General features: G+C 35.4%; 1 protein-coding gene and 1 pseudogene across 6 annotated transcripts in view; one reads left to right on the top strand and one right to left on the bottom strand.

Moving 5' to 3' along the window:
• Positions 1 to 18,891, bottom strand: part of Immp2l (inner mitochondrial membrane peptidase subunit 2) — an 861,827-nt gene that overhangs the window by 125,418 nt on the left and 717,518 nt on the right. The gene's annotated exons all lie outside the window — the stretch shown is intronic.
• On the top strand, positions 7,262 to 8,646 carry LOC107152607 (annotated as a pseudogene).

Consider the following 18,891-nt stretch of genomic DNA (forward strand, 5'->3'; position numbering starts at 1 on the left):
AATTCTACCCATATAGCAGGTGAGACAACTCACCATACTGTCTGATACCCATGAATATGGCCTTCCCAGGCTTAGTGTATTCACATCTATCTGCCTCTTCAGTTTTCTGGACACTCTTCAGCTGGTCATAGGAGCCACCAGACTCAAAGGGAAAGCAAGTTGCACTTCCATCCATTTCTCTGACTTGAATCCACCTGGGTACAATCTTCTCTGCACCTACCTGTTTCACTCGTGTTATGTGAGATACACCCTATGCCACTTGGTAGGAGCTTGCTCCAACAGTAAAGCAATGTTTATTGATCCCCCAGAAAGCTGCAGCTTGGTCTCCTCAAGATGGTTCCTGCCTTCACTCTCCGATAACAGTTGAGAAACATGAAGCACTTTTCAAACACCAGTTTATGGTGAAGCTTACAGATCAGCTAGGTTAAGGCTGCTTTTCTAATCTGCAGATTTTTTCGTGCCAAGTTTATCTACTATATTTCTCTATCTGTTTTCCCTCCCCTCTGTAGAACCAGTGCCCCTGCCACAATCAATTTGGCTCCAATGTACTCTTTTTTTTTTTTTTTTAGAGAGAGAGAGAGAGAGAGAGAGAGAGAATTTTAATATTTATTTTTTAGTTTTCGGCGGACACAACATCTTTGTTTGTTTGTATGTGGTGCTGAGGATCGAACCAGGGTCCCACGCGTGCCAGGCAAGCGCGCTACCGCTTGAGCCACATCCCCAGCCCGCTCCAATGTACTCTTTCTTGTTAGTTGTTCAATGCACCCAAATATCTAAGTCTCTAGGACACTATGACTCTTCAATATTAAATCTTAGTGAAATCCCTTTTTAACCCTCTATGCTGAGAAACAGTCCCACTGCTTGGATCCTGAACCCCAGAGCACAACTACAAATGTAGCCTTCTTCTAATCCACTATCTTCAATCTCCAAAACACAATTTTCAAGTATAGTGTTATATATAATTCAAATACACTTTATGAAAAATATTTCTAACAATTGATTGCTCAGAAATAAAGCCTCATTAAGAATAGGTATTGTAAGTACAAAATGAACATAAGACACAATGCTTTCACAGTATTTAACTTGTCAACAAGCATTTATTATGATGTTTAATCTGTCTTCTCCTCACCAGGATAGGTAGCATGTGGGTTACAGAAATGGAACACATGGTCTTTATCCTTTGGAAAGTTAAAATGCAATTGAGATAATAGAAAACCTTATAAAACCACTCTGAACAATAATTGCTCAACTGTGAGATGTTGAGAGAGTGCTCTAGGATTATGAGAAGAAATGTCACAAAGACTTCTTGAGGAAACTAGGATTTAGCAGAACCTTGATGGATATCATAGTACAGCTAGGTGAAATTAGAAGAGAAGCAACTTTATGATCTTTTGGGAGACTTAGAGGACTGGGAGAAAATGAGGCTGAGATGGGGACTGAATGAGGTTTTAATGGCCAAGTGGATAATTGTGTGATATGGCCATTATCTCCAGCAAATGTGATGTACATATATTTGGCAATATTCATAAATGTTCCCATTTTGAAACTGGAGAAGGTCATTAAGGAGGTTTTATAAAATGAGATAGAGGAAAGGAAAGTGACTCTATTAACGTGATGGTGGCTACCTTACATTTCTGTGCAAACCCAAGGTACCATGATAACAAAGTAAGAAAAACAGCCATCACAGCAACCACACAGTGGGTTTTAGTAAACCAAGCCCAAATAACTTTACTAAACAAAATGTCCTACTACAGAAAAATCATGTGACTTTTAGAGCTAAAGAAGCTCAGAATGGTAATAATGAATGATAATATAAATTAAACTGAAGAACAGGGTGAAATTCCTAGTTAAATAATCATTATAAGCTACATCTTTCAAGTAAAATTTAGCTTCATTTCTTAAATTAAGACAATAAAAATGCCTGTTATATAGACCATTTCCATCTTTTCTCTTTATTCCTCTATATCAACTAATATTTCTTTAACTTATTATTAATCTTGTTTCACTTAGTTTACCATATCTATTGTGTTTTTCATATTTAGGGTCTGACATTTCAGCTGTTGTTTATTTCTGGTAACAGTCTCAAATGTTTCATCTAGCATCATTTATTATGGGCAGGTGATAAAAATCTGTGCTCATTTTTATCACCTCAACCTAACTCCTAGAGCAGACTACATAAATTCAATAAGAATCCAAATCTACTTATCTTCAGGGCACAATACAAAATCCATCTATTTATTCAAGTCTTTGATTAACGGTTCTATATTTATGAAATGCTTTGGGCTTTTCAGGTAAAAATATTTTTATATGAAACTCAAGTATTATTAAATATGCTGTGATGCTATCACAGTGTTTTGTGTGCATATGTGAAAATGTTCAATAACTTTAGCCTGAGGGCAAATATTCACCATACACTTATAAAATAAGAAAATCTCCTGTTAAGGAGTTCCATTTACTGAATAAATCAGGAAAAAAAATTATAAATTTGAGGGTATATCCAGAAATTGCCTTATAGAATCTTACTCTTTTGTTTCCCATTGAATACTAGGTAGTCTAAAAACTATCCCTGAGGAACTATTAAATATTATTCAAACACATATGTAAGTTATGAATATATTTGATATGTACACATACATAATAGTTCGTGCTAAACTTGAACTTCATAAAGAGGGAGCTTCTGACTACTGACGAACTCATTAATAAGGGATGATACTGCAATTCAATTGTGTACTATAAGACAGGCTAATTATCAATGAAAATTCTATGTAACTTAACCTGGTCACAAAGGCACAGTTCCTACTTTAACACAGGGCAGCAGGAAATTCAGTGAGCTGTGAAATCTCTGGGCTTCAGTGCTGTCTTTCACTAGCTGTGTACCCTTGAACATATATTTTTTAACCTTTCTGAGCTCCCTTTTCCCTACCTATAAAACCAATATGATTATCTCCAGCATCCCTCCTGTACTAAAATTCTGCCATTTGATGATAATGATTATGATGCAGCTACTGATTCTGATGACACTGTAAAAATATCTAGTATATACTGAAACTTTAATTATGCATCAGTCACTATCCTATATACTAACACATTGCATCTTCACCACTATGAGGTGTATACTCTCCATTTTGTAGAAAAGATTAAATAACTTGCCCAAAGTCAAAGAGATAGTGAGAGGTCAATACTTAGATATAAGAAGTTTAAGTTGGCCTAAACTTCTAATTATTAGAATAAATTATCGTGTTTTACAACATAACTATAAACAGAGCCCTTATCAGTGAATTTACTCACAACTCCATGTTTTGTTGGAATTAAATTTTTAATTCTTTAATTGCTAAATCTATAATTTTATACACACACACACACACACACTTACACAATAAGTTAAAGAGATTTTACAAGTATCAAAAAATATAAGCCTTAAAACAACTCAATGAAGGATGTTGATGTTGGTGTTGGGTAATTATTTTTCATTTGCATTCCATTTGTGATAAAATTCAGAGGTAAGACCCAGACATTTATAAGACCTCCTAATTATAATGTTAAGCTAATTTAAATGCCTTAAGAACAAGTAAAGGTAAATTTTGTGTTGCAAAGCCAATGAACAACACAGCTAAGGATAGAAACTTGGGATTCCTGTCTAAATGTTTATCATTCAAATCTTGTCTCTACTCCAGGTCCCTTTCCTGTCTATGGTTCTGACAAATCGAATTTAAAACACCCAAATGAAATTTATCATTTTCTTCCCAAACAGACTTTTTCTCCTAAATTCTCTTTTCTGATTGATGACACCAATAATGACTTACCTGAACCAGAAATCTGGAAGTCTCCTCCTTTCTTTTCCCTTAGTCCCATATGTTCACTCAATCCTATAAATTAGACCTCTGAAATACAGCTTAAATCTATTTATCTTCATTCATAGTACTGCTGCCTAAAGTCTTAAATCATTTGGAGTAAGTAAAAGGTCCTCTGTGATTGATCACCATTAATTCTGCATCTTCATTTCATCTTTTTTTTTTTTTTTTTTTTTTCTCCACACTGGAGGCTACATCTAGCTGAACTACTCATAGCTCCTCTGATTGTAGTACAAATTCCCTTGTGCTTCTCTGCATGAGACCTTCTCTCTCTCTCTGGAATCCCTCTTTGATATGGACACTTCCTTATCCTAAATCTCCTTCTTTGAAGTAATGTTTCCTTATAAGTCTTCATCACCAAATTAATCCTCTTTCTTTCTTGTTCTTTTCATAACATAGTTTAATAGTAATAACATGTTTCATTTGATGACAATTAGTTCAAGGCTCCATGGTTTAAATGTTTTCTCTGATCCTTAAAAAAAAAAAAAAACATGTAATGAGTCAGTGCAGTGATGCACACCTGTAATCCCAGTAGCTCAGGAGGCTGAGGCAAGAGGATTTTGAGTTTCAAAGCCAACCTCAGCAACTAAGTGAGGGACTAAGCAACTTAGCAAGATCCTGTCTCTAAATAAAATATAAAGAAGGGCTGGGGTTGTGTCTCAGTGGTTGAGCAGCCCTGGAATTCAATCCCCAGTACAAAACAACAATAAAAACCCATGCAAAGAAACCATTATTCTCATTTTACAGATGAAGTCCTTCAGAGAAGATAAAGCCCATGCTCTTCTTCTTTTCCTGTGTTACTATTCATTTATTTGCATCTATGTCCACCTTGCCACTAGCCATGGAACTCACAGGATGCAGGAATTATATTTTATTCAAAGGAGGGGCTTCAGTAGTGGGCACAGGTTCTGGTATAGTATAGACATTCAACAAATGTTTGAAGGGGAAGTGCAAGAGCCCATGTGTTATTTCATTCACTAAATAAAATCCTATTTTATTAACTACTATTTAAATAGAAATTTTTGTTTTATGAATATGACTGATGGAAAAGGAAGATTTGAACAATGTTTATGAGTTTTTAATGTAATTTTATTGAGTTTTTTTGTATCTCAACTCATTAATAAAAAAATAAGGAATAAGATTGGTGTACTTTATCTCCCGACATTATTCAAATTGAATTGGCTTTTTTAATTTTTTCAAGATGCTTGGGGTACATTATTAAATTCTTTACTCCCAGAATGACCCATCCATTTTTCACACAATGACCTTGGTCCTGCTTTATGAAAATAAATTTGCATGTACAGATGACATGAGTTTGTGTATGTTTGTTCAATCATATTTCTTGACTCCCCCAAAGCAGGCAATCATTAAATAATTTTAAGGAATTATAAAATGTGAGATATTCTTTATTGTAACAAGGCAAATTTTATCATTTATCTCAAAGCCTAAGATATCCTAAAGAAGCTTACCCTAAGAATGGGGCATTCAGCTAAATAATTTCTACTTTATGAAACTAATATACATGAACTAATATACAAAATGCTTGTTATCTTTACAAACAAAACAAAACTGTGTTTCTTACCATAGCACAGTATTAAACTAAGTGAATATTACCTATTTGTCTCAGTAGCCCCTCTGTACTTTGAAATAAAATTGAGGGGGGAAAAAGTGAATGCTATGAAAACTAGTGGAGAAAAAAGAAATTCTGAAGATTCTAAAGTTGCTTAGAGAGAAACTTTTGAGGGAAGACATTAGTTATACAATTTCCATTCTCCAAATGTTATGACCATTCTTTCAAAGAGATCTCAGCTCTACTGTTCAAATAACTCAGAAGCTGAATTTCAATCTATGATGTTCTTATCAAATTATCATTCAGTAACTGCTTAGAGAACAAATTACTGATGAAACCATGCTAGTACCCAGAGCAGTCATTTACCTGTCTGACCAGTACTGAAATTGTTTATGTGATATTTTCATACATAATGCAGTACTTATACTACAACCATTCCCTACAAGGTCAACCAGCTTTCATTATACCTAGAAGTATTTTCACCTACATTAATTTTTTAATAAAATAACAATGAATATTGAAATAACAAAATATGGAAGGGTATGAAATAAATCTGTCTCCTTCTATGTTTCTTAAATCCCTAATCATTTTCCCTACTGTAATTCTTACCCATACTTTCTGGGCATTTATTTCTATAAAGAGATTAATTGTAAATATACAATGGGATCATAATAAAATTTTTCTTCTGCTTTTTAAATAATTGACATAACTTGACAATTTTTGCACAGTCCTACACAAATAACTTTTCAGTGTCTGTAAAATGCATACTAACTTCACTTTTTGGGTGTACTTATTTAGCCAACTTTGTGTACTTTGTTTAATCTTAATTCTTTTCATTTTACTATTACAACCAATATTATAATATTACTGAATCAACAGCATGTGAATTTAAGTGGTGATAGATATTGACAAATTATTTCCAAAGAGTTTGTACCAATTGATATTCCCACCAGCAGTAAATAAGAATATCTACCCCCAACATTGATGGATCTCAAACTTTCTATGTAAAGACACTTGAAAATTAAGAAACAGTTTGTGTTCTATGACTTGTTTATATACATATTTTCCACTTTAGAAACTAAACCTGATGAATTAAAAAAAAATGTTTCTTAATACATTTTGGGTAAAAATGATAAACCCACTATACATTAATATAAAATTTCATGATAAGTAACTATATTTCCTCAAACCAAAATCAGTGAAAAATGCTTTACATTTTTTACAAATGCACTAATTTTTGTGACTCCTTTTCATGTCTGTCTTAATAGAAGACCACTAGATTTTCTCATATGTTGGAAAATGTTGCTTTGCTTGAAGTGTATGAAGAAATTTGTCCTCACATAGTAGATGGTAGTTGGAAAAGGGGGATACATTTTAATAGCCTTTTCACATAATTCTTGATACAACACCAAAACCTGACAGTAGTTGGTTGTTTAAAAATAGCTGCAAATGTGGAATCTGAAATCTCATGAATGAACATAATGAAATTATGGTTACATGAAAATCTTTTAGTCTTGATGTACACCCATATTGTACTTTTAATGGATCTTTACCTACAAGTTAATTTGGGAACATCACACATTGGCCACTTGGAAAATAACCATTCATTAAGTTATGCAGAACTCTCAAATATTGTCTTATTTCATGATATGATATTTAAAAATGTTTCATAGGGCATGGTGGCACACACCTATAATCCCAGTGACTCAGGAGACTGAGGCAGGAGGATCTCAAGTTCAAGGTCAGCCTCAGCAACTTAGTGATACCCCGTTTCAAAATAAAATTTTAAAAAGTGACCCAGCCCTCTCCCTACCCCCTTAGTTTAATCCCTAATCAGAAGAAAATAATTTTTATATCAATAGCAATCTCTTCAGAAAGGACTTTTAAAGAGTCTCAAGAAATTGGTTGTTAAGGACAGCTGAGGCATAGGAGAAGTGGCTGCAGAGGATTGACATGTCTCCACCTGGGGATTCCTAAGGCCGTATTTTTCTAGGATGCAAATTCCTCATGAAAAAGCCTGGGAATAAGACTGTACATACTGTAGTTATGAAGCTCTATGGACAGTACCAAAGATAAGTTTATGAAACTCAAGCTTGCTCAAAAGAAAAGGAGTCTAAAAGGTCATATTCCCAAAATTCAACAGACTTTGGAAATCCTAAAATACATGCAGAAGAAAAAAGAATCCACCAATTGGCTGGAGACCAGAATCTCATGAGCAGATAACCCATACTGCAAAAGTTGGGTTCCTCCTACTGAATAAGTTTTTCTGTTCTTTGGGGCTACTGTAATGCTTGAATTAGATGTTGATGAAGCTCAGGTATTGTTTGAAATAATTTATCAACTGCTACAAGGAATCTGGATGCTCTTGAGGAACACCTTGATTTTATTCAAGATCAGTTTACTACTACAGAAGTCAATATGGCCAGTGTTTATAACTGGGATGTAAAGAGAAGAAACAAAGATGATTCTACCAAGAACAAAGCATAATTCTGCCAATTAAAAATGTGGGTCAGTTTTACCAATATGTTAAATACTCCATCATTTATTCTTTAAGACTGAAATAACTTTGAATGTTTTTTAACAGCAACAATGACTAAAACTTTAAAAAGATACACACCATTTTACTTATTTATAAAAATAAAATTGGTTACAAATATTTTATAACACTAACTGAATTTTTCACATTTTTAAGCAAAATTATATTGCTTTCATGATTTTATTTATTTATTTATTTAGTCTATCAAAAGATAACTCTTAACTAAGTTGGCCAAAAACTGTGAGATAGTTATGAGGCTGAATGTTGGGCACTAGCATAGTTTCCTTTTTCTTTATTGACTGATCTTACTCTCATTTGATGTGGTTAAACCACTTGATAGCTAGGAAAGACACTTTAATATTTGTAAGCTTGTTTTTCTGTAGTATTTATAGGACTTTTATGGTCCTTTGTTATCATTGTCTCCTATGAGCAGTGTTTCATGAGCTATTGCTTAAACAATAACTATCAAGATATTCTGGACTTTTCAGAAAATAGTAATCTGCCTTCCTGCCTAGTTAGAGAGCAGTTGAGACAACACTTAGAACCCCAATTAAGTGCACAGTGTCCTTGCAATGCTAATATAAGGGAGATCTTGGCCAATGCAAAATAATATTACTCATTTCAAAACTCTTAGCTAAGGTGATGTTGTATTGCATAACAGATCTCCAAGACATCTTGAACAGGAATATCTGAAATAACTGAAAAGTTTGTTGTGAGCTTTTTATTTAAGATAAACTGCATAGGAATAGTTAAAAAAAATCCCTGGGGAAAGCCCTTGGTCCAGAGGCAAGTAATAGATGATACAGATTCTGGCAAAAACACAAATGTATTATTCTATCTCCATGTACTAAAAAGTATACTGGTGCAATGTTTTGTACTTGTGTTTTGTATAATTAAAAGAGTGACATTGAAGGGGAAAAGAAAGAAAGATCTTTTAAGTATTGAAAAGCTCTCAAGTTAATGGTGGAGGATACAAACTTTCCCAAATCAAAACTTAGCTGAAAATCCTAGTTCTATTATTGGCATCAAATATTATTAGTTGCTTTCTTTAAAGTGAAAGGTTTGCTTTATTAAAGTGTGATAAAACATTTGCCATAGAGTCAAAGTCTGAATAACTATAGTTTTGTCTTTCAGTCATTCTTACCAATGAAATGGCATTTCATGAAAAATGTGGCTAGAAAATTCTTTTCAATTATTTCAAATATTCCTGTTCAAGATGTTTGGAGATCTGTTATGAAATACAAAATCACCTTAGCTAAGAGTTTTGAAATGGGTACTATTATTTTGTATTGGCCAAGATCTCCCTCAAGATAGCCACAGTACTCCAAATTGTAGCAGAAATGATTTATTTATAATTCCCATTTCAATCACAGGAAATATTAAAAAGGACACTGTACTAAAAGAGTTAATAAGATCAATAATTTTCCTACTCATCAAGGACAGTCTTAAATAAAACAAGCATGTCTTTTTTTCATGCCAATGAGTGATAAGAACAAACTGACAACTTGTTCACCTTGGTGCTACTGCTTTGGTCTTTGCTAAGGCACTAACATCTCCCCACCATTTCTTTTGTTCCATCAATGTCCATATCGACACAGTGAAAATAGTAAGTAATGTCTCAACATTTTTATAAAAAATAGTTTTGACCTAATAGATCCCTTGAAAATGTTTTGGGGATATGGTTCACTTACAAAACTATTGTTCTCTATCATCTTCTTTTTATTTTATTAACTGATTGATTGATTGGTATTGAGGATTGGACCTACGGAACTTTACCCACAGAGCTAAATTCAAAGAAGTCATTGTCTTTTTTAGTTGCTGAGGCTTGCCTGAAACTTGCAATCAATCTCCTGCTGCAACTCCCAACATTGTTGGGATTATAGGAGTGTGCGACTACACCCAGCTATAATTTCCTTTTTAATACACTTCTTAAGTTGCCTATGCAAAATGTAAACCCAGGTATTCTAACTTTAAGTTTGTGTCTTTAATGACTATATACATTGTTTAGGAGACTTTTCTATTGGTTGCCAGTGCTATTACAAAGTTCTCTTTACTGAGATTTCTCAATGGTCCTTGCTATGCCCTCTGGGGTTATGATATACATTCATTCATCAAGCATTTAAGTTTCTTCTATGAGCCAGGCACTGAGGCCATGATGGGGATGCCAAGATGAATAAGGCACTGTCTTTACTTTCAAGGATTTCACAATCAACTGGGGAGACAAATGTGTATATAGCTACCTATAAGGCCATGTGATAAATGCTTTAATAATACTTTGTACAAAGTATTTCAGAAGCACAGAAGAGAGAGTGATTAATTGTTCCCAGAGAAGGGAAGAACAGTGACCTGGGGCTTAATAGAAAAAGTGCATTTTAGTTGAATTTAAAGGACAAATATATTTAATCCCTTTATTCATAAGATAGTCCCCTTCACATAATTGAATACAGCTACTGTGTATCCTATATTGTATGAATTTCTACTACTTTCAATTAACTATTCCAATGCCCTCATGAACAAATGATGAAGATGAATATAACAAATTTCATATTGTGGAAAACACCTTCTGAAAATATGTATTGATGTTTCTTCTGCAAGCATGCATGAACATTTGTTAGCATCAAGCTATAATTAATCACGAGAGCTGGGGAGACACTTTTGCTTAATATCCAAACTTCTTTTTCTAAAGCACAACTAGAAACAAATGTGCAAACTAAAGAGACTATTCACAAAGTGCTCCATCCAGATTTCCCAGTCATCTTTCCTCTAAGCAGAAGGTCAGGAATTTTTTGTTTTGTTCTGTTTTTCTGTAAAGAACCAGATAGTAAATATTTTAGACTTGGTAACCCAGATAGTTTGACAACTACTCAGCCTATCCATGTAGCATGGAAACCATCAAAGACAATATGAAAATAATGGTCATCATAGTGTTAAAAAAATCTTAATTTTCAAAACCAGGCATGGCTCGCAGGCCACAGTTTGCTGATTCCTACTAAAGGTATCTTTCTTCTTATGTCCTCCATCCTCCCACTGTGGGGTGAAAAGAGCATCAGATTCAGAATCAGAAGACCTGACTTTTAATTCTACTCAGAGATAATAACCAGCTGTGGAAACTGCTTTCCTGTTCTAGCATTGTTTTTCTTGTGCCACATCAAGAATCTTTAGATTATATGATCAATAATCATCATTCCTAAAACCAAAGAATCACTGCAAAGTAATTCTCTTTCCTGCCAATATTCTTGAATCCATTTCAACACAGAATAGACAGTATGAGAGACTAATAAAGAATGAATGTGACTTCAGATGGTACTGATAAGAATGTTTATATCAAATGGAGACAGGGTCTAGTCTCTGCAGGTTACAGTGCAGGTAACTTTCAATTCTGACAGTAATGAGGCTGCCCAGAAGAAATCAACTGGGGACCTAAAATTTTCTGGAGGTTTTAGCAAAAGAAGAATGCTTGAAAGAACTGGGGAAAGAATGGAAAAGAGAAATTTAATAAGCATGATATACTTTTTAAATGTTAGGAATCATCAAACAAATGTTAGAACCAAAAGGAAATATTCTAGGCCTAAGTTATATTTCTAAGTCGTGGACTCTCATGGAAAGGAGTTCTGTGCTCTGGATCTTCATAGTATCTGGAGTCTGCAAAGTTCCTGCTAGTCATATCACCAGAAGCAATATAATTACTAATTCCTTATACTTGCTTAGCCATTTAGAGTTTATATTCCTTTGTATGATATTGCTCAAGCATCCTGAACCTATGAGATTGGCAAAGATGAATATCATCATTGCCTTTTTACAAAGCAGGAAGCAGACATTCAAAAAGATTACTTTGCATTTAGACGAGTCTTGACTAAATAATAAACTGAGGGGCTAAAGCTAAGCTCCTAAGTTAGCCTTGAAAATGTAGACTGAACACTAAAAACAGACATCACCAAATATTTTCTAGAACACCATATCCTTTATAATTCTAGGAGGAAGGAGAGCTTGGGGGAGTGGGATTTAACAGCTTTTAAGCACTTTAAATTTAGAAATAGTTGCTTAGCATTTTGCTTGAGCTGTTAGTGCCCAATTTACCTAGTTTTTCTATTAAATGTTTCAGCCAAATGTAAATGCTTTATGAATATGGCTCATAAAATGTCCTGGGAGGAGGTTCCATAATAAAATAACTCCAACTGTGAAGGATTCTAAAAGCAGAAGTTATTCCTTTCAATTTGATTGGTGTCTTATGTATACCTTATTCTTACTAAAAGAAGAAACCCCAAACATCTGTGAATAATTCAAATTGCTAAATGGCAAGAATAGATTAATACTTTAATGTTATACTTGTCTTTTATCCAGGCACAACTTTGAACATAATAAATTTGGTTTCAGAACTGAAACCCACAAGATTCTGAGTTTGGTTTATCTTTTTCAATACATATAATTAACTTCATCTTTGAAGGCTTCTGAAGGTTGTAGAGGGCAGAAGAAATGCATTTTTATTAAAATGACTCAACCCGTGGGCGGCCTTCACAGTTTCTTACACAGAATACTACAAAGAGATTTGAGAAAGAGACAACATTGAAGCCAGGAACTGAAAAAGAGAGAATGTTACAAATGGGAAAGTCCCCTCAGTTCAGCTTCTGCCTGGCACTAAAGATACCAGTGGGGAACAGGTTGAGGAAGTCACATGTATGTCTGGTGTTCCCCCTTCCCCCCACCTCCAAGTTTCCCATAATAAGATTACATTTTACTAACACCCCAGGTGAGTTTGTGTGAGAAAATGATCTGTGGTGTCCTTGAGTAGAAAAAAGGTGCATTGGCCTTCTGTGTGGAGAAGTTGAGGGAATTGAGGGGCTGAGAGTGTACACAAGAGCTTCATGACTCCTCCTTTACTGTCCTGTGGACTACTTCCTTCTAGAAACTAAGTTTCCTAGAGGTTGTGGCTGGGAAAGGAGGCACTGAGGACAATGGTATATTTGATTTTACATGGAGGTTAGTTTCTTTTCTTTTTTGGGAGGGGGTATTAGGGATTGAACCCAGGGTTGCTTAACTACTGAGCAACATCCCTAGCAACGTCCCACCCCCACCCCCGACACATACACCTTTTTTAAAACTTTTTTTTATTTGGAGACAGGGTCTCATTAAATTGCTTAGGGCCTCACTAAGTTACTGAAACTAGCTTTGAACACGCACTCCTCCTGACTCAGCCTCTCGAGTTTAGGATTATAGGAGTGCACCACCATGCCCAGCTGGAGATTAGTTTCTTAAAAAATCCGTCTGTAAGGTGAAAATGACCTTGAATCAAAATATACATAAAGATTTATTGAATTTTCCTTATAGTTTAGTAGACATGTATAGTACACACACAGCCCTACAACTATAAATATAATATACTCAATAATATTCAGTTTATAATAAAAAGGCCATTTTGTACTAAAAATATCCATTGAGAGATTTTATATTAGAAACACACTCAGGGTTATGAACTACTAATATCATGAAGTATATAGGAAACCAATTGAGGGTCAGTGTTATGAAAAATTAAGGCTAATTTGTCTCTACTGTTTATAGGAATAAATACCAGACCCTCCTCTTTCTTTTCATTTTTTTCATTTCTTTTTTTCTCTTTCTTCCTGAACAACTAGAGCCAAATTCAAATAACCTAGACAACTTAGAGACACTCACAGCATATTGAGCCTCAGTGTATACACTGGTTTTCTACTGTTGCCATTGTTATGGGCTGATTTGAAAGTTAAGTCAGGTTGATCCCATCCTGCTCAGACATTTCACTCCGGGCAGGATTGACACCCTTTTCCACAAGAGCCCACTCACACAGAAGCTGACATCTCCACCCTCACCCACTTGCACCCTAACCACAATGTCTTTAAACTATGGAGCAAACGTCAGCTTACTTCCTAAATGGGTACAAAAAGGTAACAATTCTGAGAATGTACTTATGACTGTACTTGTCTCTCCTGCTCCCCTCCTTTGTGGTTTTTCTGTTTTTAAGTGGTCCCCTAACCGTGTTCAGTGTCTGCTTTCTGCTCCCTTGGCCCTAGCCAGAAAAAATTCTTTGTCTTTACTTCAAAAAGACCAAGAATTTTATTTGGGATTTTGGAATAGCACCTTAAGACCCTAACAAATTACTGTAAACTATAAAGCAACTTAAGTCAAACACAGTCTTAAAACAACACACATCTATTATCTCACAATTTAGTAGGTCAGAAGTCAGAATTCACTGCTTTGGGTTTTCCAAGGCTAAAATTAGTGCCAGTTGGCTGGGCACAGGGAGCAAGTTTAAGTTTCTGGCTGAATTCTGCTCCCTGTAGCTGCAGGAGGGAGGTCCTGTTTCCTTACTACCTGTGGGTCAGAGTTTATTCTTAGCTTCTAGGGGCACCCACACTCTTTGGCTCCTGACCACCATCCTCTGTCTTCAAGGTCAGTCACAATGAGTAGAACCTTCTGCAGGCTTTTTCCCCCAGTAATTTTGTCTTGCATGTTTATTTTTATATTTGCGATTGCAACTATGATTTTATTCAAATACTTGTAATATCTCATAATAGTCTGATAAATTTTCATTTCTCATGTTTCAAAACTCTCTAAGTCCCTTTCTGCCTCATCTTTCCTGTGTCTCCTTCAACTGTGTTTCTAACACTTTTGCCTTCTTGTTTTGATTTTAAGGGCTCATGTGACTATATTTGATCCACCTATAAGAATCCAGATTTCTTGCTCTATTTTAAAGTCATCTTATTATTATCCTTAATTCTGTCTGCAAAGTTCTTTCATGGCAGTACCTAGATGAGTGTTTGATTGAATAACTGGAGGATGGGAATCTTCAGAAAGCAAACACCTTTAATGCTTCCCACCAAACCAAAATAAATTTATAGTCTTTAAAACATACTTCTTTATATACCCTAAAATATCTTGCATATCTAGCCAAAAGTATAGGAAGCTAAGTTGTTGGTAAATAAAATTTTGTTTGCAAAATGAAGAACCAAATGAAAACATACCCAAGAGGACTGTTATGGGAGGTTACAAATATTTGAATAAAGCCATAAAACATTGAAACAACAAGTATAAAAATAAGCATGCTGAAAAAGAATGCCATGGCCTAACAAAAATACTGGATGGAAAGAGCCTGCAGATGCTTCATTTGTTCTCTAGACATTTGGGGTCACTGATTTATTTAGAGGTGCCCAGGTGTTACTTCTTGCCAGGCAAAGTCTAGAGTGCTTAGTACTTTGAAACAAACAGTGCTCTGAGACTTGTTAAAGGCCTAGGTGAAATTCCCTAATTGAATCTAAAGATCCCAGCTGGGTTTTGAGAAACTGGCTTCCAAACTGATTTAACTTCAAAACTACTCTGTCATTCTGATTTTAGCCAGTATTTGCACTGGGCTGTCTTTATCCTGGCATATTCATAGGCTTTGCTAAGTAACATCTGAGCAAAGTCGTGCTAGAGTTCAGAAATTCCCAGTAGGTGACATATTCCTTCTCTAGCCAGTGGTCAGAGACTACTCTCTTCAGCTGACAAACCAGCCCCTTCTGGTCTTTTACAATCTAAAAGAGACCTGCAGGTGACATGTTTTAAAGCTTTTCTGTAGCTTTACTTGGTCTGGTGGCCACAGGTCAACTCAGAACAATGGGAAACCCAAGCCCAGTGCCATGCAATACCCCATCCCTACCTGGAATTGAATTTATACCACATGCACAGCCACTCAATTCTGCACAGGCAGTTAGCAGATATTTGATGTGGATAAAAGTGAAAGGTTTGTTCTTTTCCCAAGTACCCCCAAGATAGTCAGATTTCCTCATAGGGATTCTAGAAACCAAACATTATTGAGACATGTGAGAATGCAGGAGGGAAATTCAGTTTTCTCTAACCATAAAAATTATATAAACATATTTGACTAGGACACAGAAATAGTGATGACTTTTCTAATGACCTGAAATCTGACTTTAGGTAAACAGGCCTGTAGAAGAAACGATTAGGCAAAGTTTCTCTGCCCCCTGCAGTACATCTCCTGACCTGTTTGCCTCTGGAAAATCTACAGGTGGTTGAAAATGCCCAGCTTTCTCCTGCCATGAGATATAATCAATATATCTTGAATTACACTGTTTCTTGTTTAAAGCCTGGGCTACAGGAAGTTTACTGCACTCTCACTAGTAATCATAGGAGATATTTGCTCCAGAACATGAAAAAGGGATAGTCTTAGAAGAGCTTTAATCCCTGAAGTCAAGTATTTTTGTGTCCTCACACCCAGGAGAGAGCCAGGACAACCATGGTAGGACAAAGGCTGTGACAATGAACACAATAAACAGTAACAACTCTGTGTACTATAGCATGTTACTTCTCTACCTCTATGCTCTTTTCAACAGAACTATTGTGAGCCCCTGATAGACCACAGATGTAAAAAGTTTGCATGAGATAAAATTGTTACTTGAGAAAAACCTAAACAAACCTTCTAGCTTCACTTAGTCAACTTAAAATCACTAATTTTGGAGGTCACAGAGCTAATCAATACATTATTAGTCTCCTACTAGCTTTGCTATAGATCACATCTAATGTTATGTGAACTAAGATGATGATGGTAACCTGGTGGTTACTTTTCAGGGACTTAAAGGCCATTTTTGGTTAAAACACTGACTCTTTACTTGGGCCTGCAGATGTGTGATAGGGACTAGAATGGGCTCTCTGTGTTTTCCCTTTACTGCTTTAATGTTTCAGGCAAATTCTACTCTGTTCTGCATGTAGACATGTTGAATGCCCACTGGAGCAGCTAAGTGCTTCTTTTACCCACCCAGGTCTTTTTCAGCAGCTATAGAAGCCCAAACACCTAGTGCCTACAGCCCTATTGTAAGACCCAGAACAGCATAAAAGGCCAGGATGTTTGAACAGGATGATGGTGCCACCTCTAAGAATAACAGCACAAACTGACCATGACCACCTGGTGGTCCAAGTCTTCCATATGGGGGAAAATACAACAACAAAATCACCTTTTGGAACCGTATCACTAGCCAGCAGAAAATACCATAGTCTAGCCTAGCCTAGCAAATAAAAGCTTGTATCTCCCTTTGTTAAGGGAGTATCCTGGTTCCTTGGTCAGTGCTGTTTGTCTTCAGCTCAAACCCCAGTTACCCACTTGCTTGATACCCCATTTAAAATCTGATGTATTCATGCTCACTTGACCTGATTTAGTATCTATCATCGCTGAGACAAAGATTCTCATCCCTAGTATTAGGAGCATTGTTGAACCATTAGGGAACATGGCTAATTTGAAGAGACTTTATATTACAATCAACCTCCAGTTGGTGGGTTATTGATTCTAGGACCCCCAGTTGATAGTGCTCAAGCAAAAATCTATGAATACTCAAGTCCATCATAGAAAATGCCATAATATTTGCATATAACCTATGCACATCCTTCCTTATACTTTAAATAATTTCTAGATTACTTGTATTTCCTAGTACAATTTAATATATAAATATGTACAACTATGTAAATAGTTGTTAAGCTGTATTGTTGAAGTCTACACATGTTCAGTGCAGACACAATCTTTTCCCCAAATTTTCAATCCATAGTTAGTTGAACCAAGGATATAGAACTTGCAGATACAGAGGGCTCATTGTATATTCACCAAAACAAATAATATTGTATTATTTGGATAATAATCAGCATTTTTAGAAGTTCAATAATAAAAAGATACTTTAAAGTAATGGCCATTTCTGTGCCTTTTTAACAGAAAATCTCACACATTAAACATTGTGTTTTACATTATAGAAGACCTAATAGTAAGATCCTACGGTAACTTTCACATGGATCTCCATTCTAGTGCAGTTGTAAAATGGTGTCTATACCAATCCTTTGGTTCATCTGGCCAGTGAAGAAGATTTTTGTTTCTGTTTGGCTTTAGTTTGCCTTCCTTTGAATGGGCAAATGCTAGCTATACCACTCTCTTTGGTTCACACCTGACCACTTCACTCATTTACTTGGGTGTCTGACCCCTGAGGGCCCTGAGGTGAATGTGAAAGGTAAACGTGAGAACTAGATAAACTAAATAATTTTTTCCTTTTGCCTTCATTGCCAGTAACTTCGAATTGAGTTTAGTGATGATCTACATTAATACATTCTTTTGAAGTTGCTTCTAACTTTTCATGTACTTTCACTGTTTGCTCTGAGCTTTTTTTACATGTCTCTCCTTTTTACTGTTATTTTATTTTTTAAATATTAGTTAAAATGATAAATAAATCTTAAATGTATTTTTAAAATTGGAGCTCCACAGAAATATACCAGATGTTGTGACCCCTGGAGCACAGTAGCCTTTCCTGCCCTAGCACAGCAGTCTATCATTTAAGAAAGGGCCATGAAATATATATCAGGCCTTATCCACCACATTAATACAAAGGAGTTAAGACGGACATAAACCTACCTACAAACATAGCACACACACACAAATATTCATAAGCCCAAATCAGTACTGGAGGAAGCTCCTAATCATTGTTCTAGCATTTTATCAATAGGAAAACAGGTACCAGAAGAATTAGGGACAACCACTGAAAGGAAGAAAGCTTTGTGTTCCTTTCTTCAACTGTGTCACCATTACCACATCTTAGAAGAAGGAAATTTTTGAGTTTCTAAAAGTTTTCTAATTTACTATTTACTGTAGAATAAAAACCCTTTAACTATTGAGATCAATCAGGTTGAAGAAGAGAAAATTATAGCATGTGACAGCACAGCGTAAGAAAGTAGACTAAGATTGGGGGCTGCCAACTGCTACACAGAGAAATTATAGGGAGCAAGGGAACATTTTTAAAAGCATTAGAAGAACTGATCAGTCAACAGCCATGATTTTTTTTTTTTGATACCAGGGATTGAACCCTGGATTCTTAACCATTGAGCCATATCCCCAGCCATTTTATTTTATTTATTTTGAGACAGGGTCTCACTAA

Source organism: Marmota marmota, unplaced genomic scaffold (genome assembly GCF_001458135.2).
Source record: "Marmota marmota marmota unplaced genomic scaffold, marMar, whole genome shotgun sequence".
Taxonomy (NCBI): Eukaryota; Metazoa; Chordata; class Mammalia; order Rodentia; family Sciuridae; genus Marmota; species Marmota marmota.